Below are 15,006 nucleotides of genomic sequence, written 5' to 3'. Positions count from 1 at the left end.
GCGATAAATAAACATAACAACATCTGATGCCAATACCAATAGGAAAAGAACAGTAAAAATCCTTTCAACATAGGGACAAAAACACTAGATTACAAACATCGCGTCTGGTGAGCAATGAGGTCTTGATCACAGAGACAAATCAAGATGTGAGTCTATTTGTTTCTAGCCATGCCAAGAGCACTATTACAATAATTTTACAGTCGTGCACAAGATAATTTAAGGTATTGGTCAACCAGATGAATGTCACAAGTTCAAACCCCACATGAAGCAATCTTTTATCTAAACTTCTTAACCGTAGTTACATTTAAATATATAGTTCACTCTTCCATCCGCATTGCATAAACCAGCCCAAGCAATTAACAAGGAAATTAATATATACAAGACAAATGCAACTATTGGTCATACTGGAAGGGTGAATAGCTATATCATAGCTAAATCATAGTTTTGTTGAGAATTGGCTATAAAATCAAAAAACAGATATGAAGGGCTGATCACAAACTGGTACATCATCAGTCCCGTGCACCATGAGAGGTTGTTCACCTGTAATAAGTATACACATAATTATTCATAAATGCAACCAAATGGTTGAGTAACACAGATGGTAGCGAGCTTAGTTGGGAAGCTGAATATCTAGTTTCTAATGCCGTGTGAAGAGTCTTTTGTAAGCATGTGTAATAAGTATACGCAGAGTTATTCCAGAATACAACCAAGTGGTCGAGTGACACAGATGGTAGCTAGCTTAGTTGGGAAGCTGAATATCTGGTTTTGAATGCCGTGTGGAATCATTTTTTCTAACGTTCTTAACATGGCTTCAGACAGATGGAGACAACTCCTATTATAATAAGGATCGAAATGTTTACAATACTCAACAGTTCTCATTTCAATCAATTTAATCCCTAGAATCTATTTGCATTCCTTTCACAACCTCAGTATATCGGTATATTAATACTGCATATTATCTGTCTATATTTCCCCATGATCTCAAGTTATTCCTGCTCGACCTTTGCCACCAGTGGCAGCTGACAAGTAACAACAGGTACATATGCTGAGGTAATCACTGTAGGTAGACAGGCCTCCTCACATGCGGCTTTACTCTACAAACACAAAAACACTTACAAATCCAAGTTTGATTCAACTGAAGTTGTCTACTCATGACTCAGATCTGGAAGACAACTCCTTTTCATCAGTGTTAAAAACTTGAGATGAACTTGCACAAAATGTAGGTAGATTTTATCAGAAAGTGTTGGGAGTGTTTGATGCTGTCAAACTATCCTGATAGTGTGCCAGGCACCCACGAGACTATATGTAATGTGTACCAATTCAGTGATGGTGATTAGACATCACAGATTGCTGGATCTACAATTATATTTAAACCCTCTGAATAACATGCTGTCGGGGACCCAATATGGCTACCAGTTTAAAGTTGAACTTGTGCAAAATTTTAGTATATTTTATCAGAAAGTATTGATATTGTTCTATCATTTGCGGCTGATTTCGATGTTTTAGGTGATCTGACTGCCAGGATATCTCACAATTAAAATAGACAAAACCTATCGTGGTTAAAATGTGCATGGCTCATCTCTCATTGGTTATTAGCAGCTGCTAGCTTGTACTGCCTCGGAAGATGCAATCACACTTGATCTGCTCTGATTGGTTGTCCCAATCATACAATCACTTGCATTTTAATTGCAATTGGTTAATTTAACAAACTCAAACTGACTTTGACCTATTTTCTTTAAAAAAATCTCAGTCAGCCGTAAAAAGTTTTTTTTATATTTATTGACCAACCAAGATTTAGGTAAATTATTTTTGATTACCAGTTGGATTCAAGTAAAACAACCAATTTCTACAAGTTATTGTTAGGATGAAATCTTCTGGATCTACGCTATCATTTTAATTTACTAAAATATACCAACTAGTATTTGTTACTAATATTAATTAGTGAGTATTAGTGAAGAGCTGGTAAATTAGAATAAAGAATAAACTATTACAAAAGGAAATTAGCTGAGGTTATCTAAATGGTGAATATTGTGGGCAAAATCTTACAGTGTTATCAGACACTGCATGTCACTCTTTACTTCCTGTTCTTTAATAAAATAAGTAGCTAATACTTTATATTATTTATTGCGAGTCCTTGTGTGTACATTCACTATGTCAACAATTTAATTCACAGTTCTTTTCTGACCCGCAAAAGTCTACCTTTCAACATTAGTTGAATCTTTTATAGTAAAATTATTTACCAACAACTCAAAATATAAAGTTTCTCAACAAGTACCTAAACATAAGCAATATTTTTAACCTAAAATGACTTAAATCTCTCAAAGTTTCACAGCTTTCCTGATAAAAGTATAAAAAGTTAATAGAAATTAGAAAACATAAAAACAATAAAAGTATTAACCATATGTTATAGCAAACAGTGCTCAGTATATCTATCACTCACTTGGACACTAAGCTTGTTGAAATATGTACTGGTTATAATCAGCAGACGTCACATGACCTTGGTGTAGCTGTACTACGTACTGATACTTGGTGTAACTAAAGCTACTTGAAATGAATAAAATGATCACACTTACATAAAAATGTTAGGCAATGGTTAATGTTGAGCCATTTTATTATAATTGAACCTTTTGAAAAAGCATACTGATTGGCTAGTTTTGTGTAAACAACATCAAATATTGAGTATGATATCTTCTTAGCAATCATAGTCTGTGTGTTTCCACAATGTTTTGTGCACATAATTATTACACATAAAGATCTCTCACAAGATCTTCATGCGTAATAATTGTGATTTTTTCCCAATATTGTGATTTTTCACAAGATTGGAAAAAATATTGCTCTGTACAAGATTTAAACCTGCACCATTCATCTTGATAAACTGACACTATAGTAACTGCTCTAATTTACTGCCTATCGCCTTACCAGAGTAATGTCGAATAATATAAATATCACCCCTGACAATCCCTCTTGGTATACCGGATTGCCAGGGTACTCATAGATATACTTTTATTAATATTAAATTGGTTACCCAAATCTTCCAACTTTTATTCTAAGTTTTAAATAAAAACAAAAGCTTTAGATAGCTCAGCCAACCCAAAGAAAACATAAACCATGCATACAATTTATTCCATATCTAGTGATTGTCTATAAACTCAAAACCATAATATTTCAGCTCTCCTTTATAAGACAAGCGAAATAGAGGCAAGACCTACTAGTCACCTCCTAACAATGGAGACAAATGCAACTATTGTTCACACTACAAGCGTGATTACTTATAAAACATTATTTTCTTGAGAAATTGGCTGTAAAATCAGAAACATATATGAAGTGATGATTACAAAATGGTACACCGGCAGTCCCCTGCACCATGAAAGGTCATCACATGTAATAAATATACACACAATTATTCCAAAATGCAACAAAGTGGGCGAGTGTCACATATGGTAGCAAGCTTAGTTGGGAAGCTGAATATCTGGTTTCGAATGCCGTGTGAGGAATCTTTTTTCCTACCGTTCTTAACATGGCTTCAGACAGACGGAGACAACTCCTATTATAGTAAGGATTGGATTGTTTACAATATTAAACAGCTCTCATCTCAATCACTTTACATGCTGCGATCTATTCTCATTCCTTTCACAAACTCAGTGTATGAATACCTCGGTGTATAAATACTACTATTTATTTTTGCCTATAATTCCCTATGATTGTTATGATATTATATGATTATATCATTATATGATATGATCATATTCCCTATGATATGTTATCCCTGCACGGTTCTGCCATGAGTAGCAGCTGCTGACAAGTATCAACAGGTACATATGCTGTAGTAATACCTGTAAGAGGGCAGGCCTCCTCACAATCGCCTTTGGTCTACAAACAAAAGAACGCTTAAAAAACTCTAACAATGTTTGATCCAACGGAAGTTGTCAGCTCATGACGTAGTTCTAGAAAACTGAGACATTTCCAATAATATTAAAAGTCAAAGATGAACTTGCACAATATTTTAATAGATTTTATCAGAAAGTATTCATATTGTTTTATCATTCACAATTGTTTTTAATGTTTCAGGTGATTTGACTGCCAAGGTATTTTATGATTAAAATCGATACAACTTGATCACGGTTAAAATGCACATGGCTCATCTCTCATTGGTTATTAGCAGCTGCTAGCTTGTATGGCCTCAAAAGATGCAACTGCAATTGATCTAAATGTACTCTGATTAGTTGTCTCAATCGTATAATAATTTGCTATTTCAACCAATTCAAACAGCACTCTACCCATTTTATTCAAAATATTCCAATCAGACATAAAATGTTTTTTCGAGATTTGTTGACCAATCAAGATTTAGGTATATTATTTATGATTACTAAGTGGCTACCAGCAACACAACTTATGGCAGGAATTATTGTTAAAATGAAATCTTTTCGGTCTACACCATGAGTTCAATTTACTAAAATATACCAACTAGTAAATGTTACTGTTAATAATAAGTGAGCATTAGTGAAGAGCTGGTAAATTAGAATAAATAATTAACCATTATAAAAGGAAACTAGCTGAGGTTATCTCAATGATGAATATTGTGAGCAAAATCTTACAATGTCATCAGACACTGCATGTCACTCTTTACTTCCTGTTCTTTAATAAAATAAGTAGGTAATATTTAATATTATTTATTGGTACTCCTTGTGTCTAAATACAGTAAGTTGACAATTTAAGTTCTACAAGAGTTCTCAGCGGGTGAAGAGTTAAGCCTGGTTCCCAGATATGTCGCAAGGCACTGGCAACGGCACCACAGGCTATTAGCAGTGGAATAGGAGCATACGCGCTGAGAACCGCCGGTAGTTGCCGGCGGCAATGGAAGAGTTTAGCGCTGTTCAAACTTTGCGAAGAACCGCAGGGAAAACTTTCCCGAAATGCACACCACAGGTGAAGGTCAACATAATGGAAACGGCATGGCGAGCGAACACTTTTTGTGATTATGTGATTATGTTTAGCGATGCTGCTTTATATGTGAACAGAGGACGCCGAGCCTAACGTTGCCGGCGTTTTGCTGCGCAAGTTACCGCCGGAGTCTCACAACCGATATGGGAAGCAAGCTTCAAGGTCGAATAGAGAAAAAAGCTTATTAAAATATATGCACTAAATATATCTATAAGCCGTGCACTATCAAAGAGATAATTTCAGCTACTCATACCATCATAACTTCCTATTTGGTTGGAACGTGTTTTGGGCCCACCTTGATGTACTTACTAGTAACTTCACGACAGCAGTTCTGGCTTGGTGGTCAGAAGGCCTGACTATTGAAAAACAGATGAGGGTTCAATACCTAACAAAGGCTGTTGCCATGCAACATTAAATTGTTCTCAGGAACTGGGCATATATCTAGTCATTAAGGTTTCCTTGCCACTAGACCCGAATGTGTCAAGCCAGGATCACTGAAGTATTGTTTGTACAATACTTCTCTTCAAAATACAGTCTCTGCTTTCAGTAAGCTAAGCAAATATCATACTCTGAGGAATTGTTCAAATAGATAACTTCAAAATGTTGTCCTTCATGAAAAGGTGGTCTCTTTTTGTCAATAAGTAACTCATACTATTTTAATACTCTAAAATGGTCCTTCAAGTTCTAAAGGAAAAAGAGAAAAAAGACACACAGAAAAAAAATGCTTGTTGAAAAAAACTCATAGTAAAAAGAATGTAGGATTTGATAAGATTATTTTAATATCAGAATATATAACATAAATTCAACAACCTACATGTACCATAAATCTTCTACTTGGAAGCTGCGGCGATGCACGTTTTAAACCTTCCCTATAGTGACATTTTGTTAGAGGTGATGTTTAAACGGCGCTGTATTTTAGACTAGCTTGTCAGAACTTTTGACAAATAAATTCCATATGAAAAACATCCGAAGGAATGCTAATGTCACTTATAGTTTGCACTCTGCTTCAGGCTGTTTCAGCGCTTCACCAAAACTAGAAGAACTTACCAGAGTATTTTAGAATTTCCCTTACAGCCACTATGGATGAACTCACTGCAAGTGGCATTGCTGCTGGCCCAGGTCAGCCACAGCATTAAAACATTTTAAGAGATCGTATCATCATGAGACAATAATCAATATGAATGATATATGTATAAATTATGTCGAGGGATAAAGCAGTCAACAGGAAATGAAACATTTCGAAAGACACATACAGTCAAACATGGATAACTCGAACTTCACGGGACCGAGCAAAAGTGTTCGAATTATCAGAGCGTTCAAGTTATCAGAGCACTGTCACAAGTCCATGTATTTACTTATTTATTAGTAGATACATGTACATATGCAAACTATAATATAAATCAAAAGCACAAATGGCTTGTTTCAAATGAAATGCTTCTAATGTAAAGTTTAAAACGTTTTTATCAAAAAGTATAGAGATTTTTCTATCACTTGAGATTGGTTTGTTGTTTGAGGTGATGTTATTGCCAGGACGTTTTTTTAGATTGACATTGGCAAAACTTGATCGTTGTTGAAATGCTCAAAAGAAAAGACATCTTTTTATTTTGAGCATTTTACCCACGATCAATTTTGCCGATTTTTCTTGAAGTTTATGCAACTTCAAGAAAAAGTTACCAAAGAAAAATCCCTTACTTTACCTGGGACTCGTTAAGAGCAACGTTCCGAGGCAGTTCAATTAAAAGTTTTACGAGGTTTAACGGTACATTGTATATCACTCACGCTTTTTGAATGGATACTTACTGAATGTACACATGTATTCTGTGTTTAGGTCAAACGATGAATAGTTTTTTTAGCTAAGACAACGTATACGTTTAATAAAAACAATTTTAAGACGTTTTAAACATTCAACATTCCGACGTTGATTCAGCACGGAATCAACGTCGGAAAACTATTCGTCACGGGCTAGCCGGGTCACGCACTCAAGGATTTTCGCCACGCACATACAAAACAACATGCTGTTTTTGTTTTGTATGTGCGTGGCGAAAATCCTTGCGCGCGTGACCCGGCAAGCCCTTGCTATTAATCGTATAGCAGTATAAATCAAATTTGACCAAACCTTTAGAAAAGTCGTTGACAAAATTATTTTGATGATGGTGGTAATAACAACGCTTATGAATTACGAAAAGATGAGGTTTACCTCTATGGCTTTGAATAAAGTGATTTTCTAAAGCGATAACAACCGTTTCGGTAGCCGTTGGGCAAAAAAACAGTTCGAATTAACAGTGTTGAGTTCGAGTTATCTATAGCAATTTATTATATGTGGGAACGGACCAAAGAAACCGTTCGAATTAACCATGTGTTCGAGCTATTCGTGGACGAGTTATCCATGTTTGACTGTACTTATTTTTTCACACCACTCTCGGAAAGGATTGCAGCTGGTGAAATATCCCGATAGTTTGTCAGAGGATCAGGTGTCAATCTCCCAGGCCAAATATTGCAAGTTCGAAACCTTTACAATATGATCTTTTTTCTTACAAAATTATTGAGAATGTTTACTGCCCTTGTTACTATTATTCAAGAAATAATCATCAGAATTCATTGGGCTACAATTTGCCAAGCGTCAAAGTGGAACTCAGCTCAGCATGAGCTGTAAACACGTTTTCTATTGGCTCATTGGCTCTATTGGCTACATCGATGCATGTCAGGTTGTTCCTCTTGCCGATTATTCATCAGCTATTTGCACGGTACACCGACGAAATTATTGGGGCACTGCGGATGCATTGAATTGCATTTGATATGACTGATGGTGGAAAATTGCAACTGAGAACGATCTTTGGCTGCCTTTTCATTATTACTAAATAAAGAATAGAGAAAGTGTGATATTATTATGCTTTATTATTTATTTTGAGATGTTGACTGATGTTCTAAAAAAATCAAGGAAATTGACCCAACAGAAGCTGAGATATAGCCAGCCAACCACAGGTCTACCTAATAATGAATCAGAGGGAAAACCTTTTGAAAATCCCGAGGATTGTGACGTATGAAATCGACTTAATGTTCATGTGCCGGAGTTGTGCACCCTTACCGCCGTTACGTTTACTGATTGTTTTGGCTACGAGGTGGGAAACGCTTCTCGCGATAGTAAGGAATTTACAGACTAGCTCTGGTTTCTCAGGAAAACCAAGCAAACATTGTGTGGTAAAGGCAGTTGCCCACAACCCCTAGGCATGGTTTTTCAAAACAGAAAAACAGATTTTGACTATTGTGCTTCAAATTTTAACTCGATCTCCACAGATATGCTCCTCTGTTCAACGAACGGCGCGTGTATAGTCTATATTATTTGATGTCCGTGATTTGCAATTTGTTTATGCTTGCAGAATAAAAAATGGGAATGGGAATTTTTGATCATTCATTACCTTTCTACTGTGTACCTACTGCAGCATTCAGCAGATTTTCATGATTATCATCATTATTAACCGGCTGTAAGTTCACTACTTTTTCACTACTAATTTTGAAAAGAATAACTTAACGGTGCTGCTATGGCTGTAAGAAAAGAAAACGATAACATTTGATTCTTCTATTTATCTATTATCCTATCTATGATTATTTCTTATGAATAATAAAATAATCATAATGCATATTATACAAAATAATAATATAACTGTGTATAGAATAAATGATGTAACTAATATAATTTGTAGAAAATTATAAATGATAACCGAGATTGATGATTGATTTAATTGATTCCATTTATTAGCTATATATAGATAAAAAAACTGGACAGCGCTAAAGATGAGTTTAAATAGGGAAGCTAAGTGGGAGAACAACAAAACTGAGCTGAACTAGCAAGATAGCGAAATGTTGCGAAACAATAGACGTGTGTAATTATTTAATACTAAAACTAATATACACGTCAGAGGGACTGGTTCGGAATTATCAGAGCAATGATTGTTAGGTCCAATTTGATTGTTCTATACTTCCAGGGATTAAACCAATTAAAACGCCGTGATTGTTATAGGAGACCGCATTAGTTGGCTTAATTGACCAATGGCACACAAGTCGATTTCATACGTGATATATTGATGCTAATATGAGTATTACCAAAACACTTATGTATTTTGGTAGTCCTGTGTTTGGCTGGCTATATCTCAGCTTCTGGTTGGTCAATCTCCTTGATTATTTTTTAGAACATTAGTCAACACCTCAAGATAAATAATAAAGCATAATAATATCACACTTTCTCTATTCTTTAACCTTATCAAGTATTTCAGACTAAGTGAGCAAAATAATAATTTATCGATGCCTATTTATTATTGACTACTATTATTATTATTACTTAACTACTAGTACTCTGGTAGTCAAGTGAGCCAAAGAAGCACAGAAAAGAACCATATGTATGCCATTCTAGAACACCGGAGTGTTCATTATTGGTGCAGATGTTAGAGCATCAGTCTCCCCAGCCAAAGGTTGTGGGTTCGAATCTCCTGCAAGGTAATACTCTTTACACCTCTATTGAGTAATATTGCAAATGCCAAACTTTTCCAATAGTCTGTCAGAGTAGCAGCTGTAAAAGAATTGCTCTAATGGGCCAAAGGTTGCTAGTTCGAAACCTCTGCAGTATAATATTTTTTATAAAACTAACGGGAAAGTTTGCTACTGTAAAACTCTTCTGACACTGGGTCTAAGAGAACATATGCAATGCGCATGACTTCGGTGATGGTGATTGGTCATCATGGATTGCCTGATCTAAATTTTGTTTCACTGTATTTGCTGCAAGACCAATATTTCATTGTTTGCACCACAATGAATATTGAGAATGCTATGCTGTGGAGTATTAGATGATATAAACACTGATAGGTTTTGGATATTGTGATCATTGTTATTATAGACAATCACCAAATTACCATCTTATCGGCGATTTAGTGTTACGACCACCTATCGACCAAGAATTATGAATGGAAATTCACTGGGCTCACTAAGATGCCATCATTTGCTCGATCTCCTTATGTAACACTACTGTACGGATGACTACCATCATAGACAAATCTACTACAGATAGCAGCTAATTTACATGTTAATCCTACACTACTGGTTACACAACCGACTTACTGTAAGTTGTTATCATTTCCTCCACCACCATCACAGGCAAACTCAAAATATTTACCATCCTCACTTGACCATATAGGGAAAGCGACTTTGCGTAACTCTGTTACAAGTGACAACTGGCAATTGTCAACAAGTGCTTCTGTTGCTGTAGGAAGGCAAGCTCTCTCACGATGACTTTTGGTTCTGCAACAAATCATACAATATTAACAATTATCTTTGCAAGTAGTGATCAACTGAGATCATAAGGATGTTTGTGACTGTTTACATTGTGTAGATGTAGCAAATTTTGATTTGTAATACCAGGCGGTAAGCGTTTCAATGAACACTCGCATGTGGTGAAATAACAAAAAAAATCGCTAAAAAAAGGAATTCCATGCCAGAAGTCATAGCGATGCACTCCTGTCTTAGGAGCGGCTGAAGGAATGACTAAAGTGCGGAAAATGATTATAATTAAATAGTTGGCCCAGCAGTTTCCTGCGCATCAATTCCCAAGATAAATTTCATCTTTCATAAACATGAAACATTTGATAATAACCGTGAGTAACTAAACACACTTGACTTGCGGATATTTCTGCTGTTTCCATCTTAATGAGGCAAGCTTGAGGATTTACCATGTCATGGAAACATAGTGTAGGTCTGCATTGAACATGACATTCAGTGACAGTTGCTTGGTGTCAACAGGTGCCAAATAAAGCTGAAGGTCAAAGTGGAAGCAGCAGTCAGATCGTAGCTGGTAGCTGATGTCAAGAAATGACAGATTCTAAAACAATTTTTTTGATTCTTATCTTTGTTTTAACTTGTTCCACATATTATGAACTCTTGTTTATGATTTACATACCCTATACTTGTTTTTGACTTTATCTTTGCAACATTTAATAGATTATTACTAAATAACTTAATAAATAATCTAATTATCATATTTTGTGCTGACCCTGTCGAACTGTCAAAATTTCAAAAACAAGGTGGCCAGCTCGTTGATAGGTTTACCAAACACTGCCCTAAACAATCATATTTTTGAGACAAAGAGACCACTCATTCCTGCTGGTAAACCATATCTACATGAATGTGTATTTCATAATCTTTACTATACTAGGAGCGGGTCCGTTTGTGTGTCTGTATGCCTGAAGTGCCTGAAGTCTTGCTGAAATGTTGCAAAAAAGAAATGCTTTCGACATGATTAGAACAGGTTACCTTTACCTTACATGTCCAGTGCACTATTACCTGCCCTAATTGACTGCTTTGCCGCAATCGGAAATAACTGTACAGTTAGTTATTACATCTGATCTCTCACAATGCACTAGACTATCAATGTGCTAAATGTTCATAAAATTAGCTGTGAAGAGGTCATATGACAGCTATTAGTCACATTGCTATTAGGGTTTACTGTTCTGCCCTCTGTGTTAGAAAAGCATTATCTGCTGATATTTTAGAAATCCACTTGCCAAACTCTCTGCAAAACAGTGTTAAAATCTTTGTTAGGCGCAAGTTATCAGTTATGTCATCATTATTAGTTCAATATCAAGCTTCATCGGATTAAAGTGTTAGTTTTACAATTAACCTGTCTCAATGCTTGTTGTCTGCAGTCGTCTGTAACAATGGTCTCTATAAACTACAGTAGAAAGGCATTAAAGGCTTTTAATGCTTTGTTTGTGCAGATTCCTCACATACATTCAACCATCAGTCAACTTTCGAGTATTTCTATCGAGTTTTTTGCCAATTAAATTAGCACATCTCTCCTAATTCTTCTGATGTACATCATAATATCTTGTGGAATCACCATGGAACTTTTAGCTAACAATATTAGACTTCCACCATGAAGCATCAACTGAAAAAGCCTTGTCAGGATAGTCGTCTTGAATATACTTCTCGCATTACTCAGAGAAAAAATATTGATAAACCTCCGGCTCTGGGAACATGAAATTAGTGAGCATAAGAAAGTCACCACACTGTTGATAATTATGAAGTCAACACCAAACAGCTCTCTACTCGCCAAAGAGAGGTAAGTTTGACAAACTTGCAGAAAGAAATAGAATATAAATGTACATAAAACTAAGAGGTATGAGTAGTATATAGAGAGCAGATCTACACATAAAAGTGACGGATCCAGCGGGGGGATAGAAAAAGGGGGTTGTGAATTAAATTGGCTAGGGGTGTAGATTGAATCGTGTGGAGTTGAATGAGATGTTGGGGTTTGGGGGGAAATTGTGGTGTAGAGTAGGGGGTTGAATTCGAGGGGTTACGGATCCGCTCCTGGCGTAATCGGCGGATTATCTGTGGATGAGTCATCGGATTAGCGGGGGATGAGTCATCCGATTGAACGCGGATTATCGCGGGATTAGTCGGGGGAATCGTCGCGGATTAGTCGGGCGAATCGTCGCCGATTATCGGTGGAATAGTGGGGGTGAATATCTGGGACATCGAGGGCTGGATGGTTTTCCGGAGTGGATCTCGCGGATTATCGAGGAGAGCGAGAGATTACCTAGCGGATGAGTGAGGGGGTTAATATCTGGGACACCGAGGGGTTGATTTTCCGGAGATTGTTATATATTTGGTTGAATGAGAGATAAGTTTTTATTATAAAATATAAACTATAAATGTTACAAAAAATTCAAAATCATTCTGTCATTCGTTTTAAAAAGGAAAGTTTTGGAATACATCTTTCTTGAATTTCATTCAATCCCAATTTTCTTCTTCTTCTTTCATTGTCGAATGAGAATGAACTGTCTACAATCAAAACATACATTATTTTTAGTGAGATATAGTAAAAGTAAGACATACAATCAGATTAGATCATTCATTCAAACTAAAAATCAAATATAATGTAATACTTACTGAAGAAGAAGAAGATCCATCCTTTTTCTGAATGGAATCTTCCTGTTGAGATACGGGAGCCTGCAATTGCAATGATTACAGTCAGGATGGATTACTATAACCTTGCTGAGATAGTAGACTCTACATTCACAATGGACTCCAACTTAAATTGTAAATTTCAATTGCATTAGTCATCGAATCATAGAATGATATGCAAGATGTAATGCAAACAGAATAGGATATGCAATCAGCTAGAGTAGGACATACAGACAATAAGAAAAACAAATATGTTACATCACATAGTCAGACTAGGACACACAGACAGAGGAGGATATTCAGTTAAAATAAAGAAATAAATATAATGTACTACTTACTGAAGATTCAAATTCATAAAGCCTTCTCCGAAAAGGACTATATTTAGTTCGGTGATGCCCAGGATCCTACAATTGCATTGATTATAGTCAGAGTAGAACATGCAGACAAATTAAAACACAGTCAGGTCTTACTTTGAATTTCAATTCCAACTCCTTTTGTTTTAAAGTGGAGTTATACAAAATATTAATTACTGTTTTCACAGATTGATACTCATTTTAACATTCCTACATACCAATTGGAGTGAATTTTGTTGAATGTATTTGATCTTTAGTTACATGTTTTATCATTATACAACGATATTAGACGAAATAAATATAATGTAATACTTACTTTTAAAGTCAATGTAACATCGAAGTTACGAAAGAAGTCCTCTCTTTGCTGCTGCATGACCAATGATTTCTACAATAATTTCCAAAATTACTTTGTATAATTTAATTGTTTCATTTAAGCAAACCCTATAATTCGAAATATATTTAATATGTAGTTTATATTCTCAAGTTTCCTTTAATCAAAAATATAATTTAGTAAAATATTATAATGTAGTACTTACTTTCTTTTGAAGCTTGATCTTGAATCGAAAAGCCTTCTGTTTTTCAGGATCTACCTCTCTACCCCAAGGGCAGTAGCCCCATATCTCCACACACGTGTCGATGCAATTTGTCGGAGTTAGGAGTCTATCCACGTTTTTGTCTCGAGCACACATTGTAAACTATTATAAATAAAATGAGATGAAAAACTTATTCTTTCTCGTTGCTTATATAGTAAGTAGAAGCAATGTTATGGTTCATTAAATTTGTGTAATTTATGTTCACGAAATTGTAAAATCAGCTAAACAGTTTTCGCGAAATTCACTTTCGCGAAATTCAATTTCGCGAAAGGTGACTATATAATATATATGTGTAATTTCGCGAAATCCAATTTCGCGAAATCCAATTTCGCGAAATTCACTTTCGCGAAATTCAATTTCGCAAAAGTTGACTATATAATATATATGTGTAATTTCGCGAAATCCAATTTCGCGAAATCCAATTTCGCGAAATTCACTTTCGCGAAATTCAATTTCGCGAAAGTTGACTATATAATATATATGTGTAATTTCGCGAAATCCAATTTCGCGAAATTCACTTTCGCGAAATTCACTTTCGCGAAAGTTGACTATATAATATATATAATGTGTAATTTCGCGAAATTCAATTTCGCGAAATTCACTTTCGCGAAATTCAATTTCGCGAAAATCTGTTTACTATTTTTGCTTCATTAATTCCTTTGGACACACCCATCATTCTTCAATTCACTATATAAGCGTTGCATAATCTGATGGAATATTCTGCCTCATTAACCATCTCTTGATACCTACTTATATTTGAGAATTTGGGTCGATCGAGTGTTGATACCATAAGGCTTGTATGCTTCAGCTAGAATTCTGTTAGCCGGCTACTCGCGATTAAGTTCGTTGAGTGTCGCTGTTTTCAGGGGCTGTTGTGTGGACAAGCGCCTTGGCATTCGACTTGATTGTTTTCCTAGGTTTACCTATGGAATTCTCCTGTTTGGTTTGGCTTAACCATTCCATAACAGTTTCTCGACCAGTAAATAGATGAAGATGATGAACTAGTAAAGGGGCATACATGGATTAATATGTGGATTATTTTGAGGATAGCTCCAACTCAGTGTGAGTATATCAATATATAAAACTTATATCAAAAAGTAAATAATATTCGGTTGTATTTGTTACCAACTTTATTTCGATATAAAGTATATATGTATATTCAATTG

General features: G+C 35.5%; 1 long non-coding RNA gene across 1 annotated transcript; it reads right to left on the bottom strand.

Moving 5' to 3' along the window:
- Positions 1-12,464: 12,464 nt before the first annotated feature.
- LOC137398908 (uncharacterized) lies at positions 12,465-13,598 on the bottom strand. The gene is made up of 4 exons (XR_010979052.1): positions 13,564-13,598; positions 13,233-13,298; positions 12,880-12,939; positions 12,465-12,771 (listed from the first exon to the last, which is right to left on the bottom strand). It is a non-coding gene; the product is annotated as an uncharacterized lncRNA (long non-coding RNA).
- Positions 13,599-15,006: the final 1,408 nt, after the last annotated feature.

This window comes from Watersipora subatra, chromosome 6 (genome assembly GCF_963576615.1).
Source record: "Watersipora subatra chromosome 6, tzWatSuba1.1, whole genome shotgun sequence".
In the NCBI taxonomy this organism is placed as follows: domain Eukaryota; kingdom Metazoa; phylum Bryozoa; class Gymnolaemata; order Cheilostomatida; family Watersiporidae; genus Watersipora; species Watersipora subatra.
The sequence above is the reverse complement of the archived record's forward strand: the minus strand, read 5'-3'. Positions and strand labels throughout refer to the sequence as shown.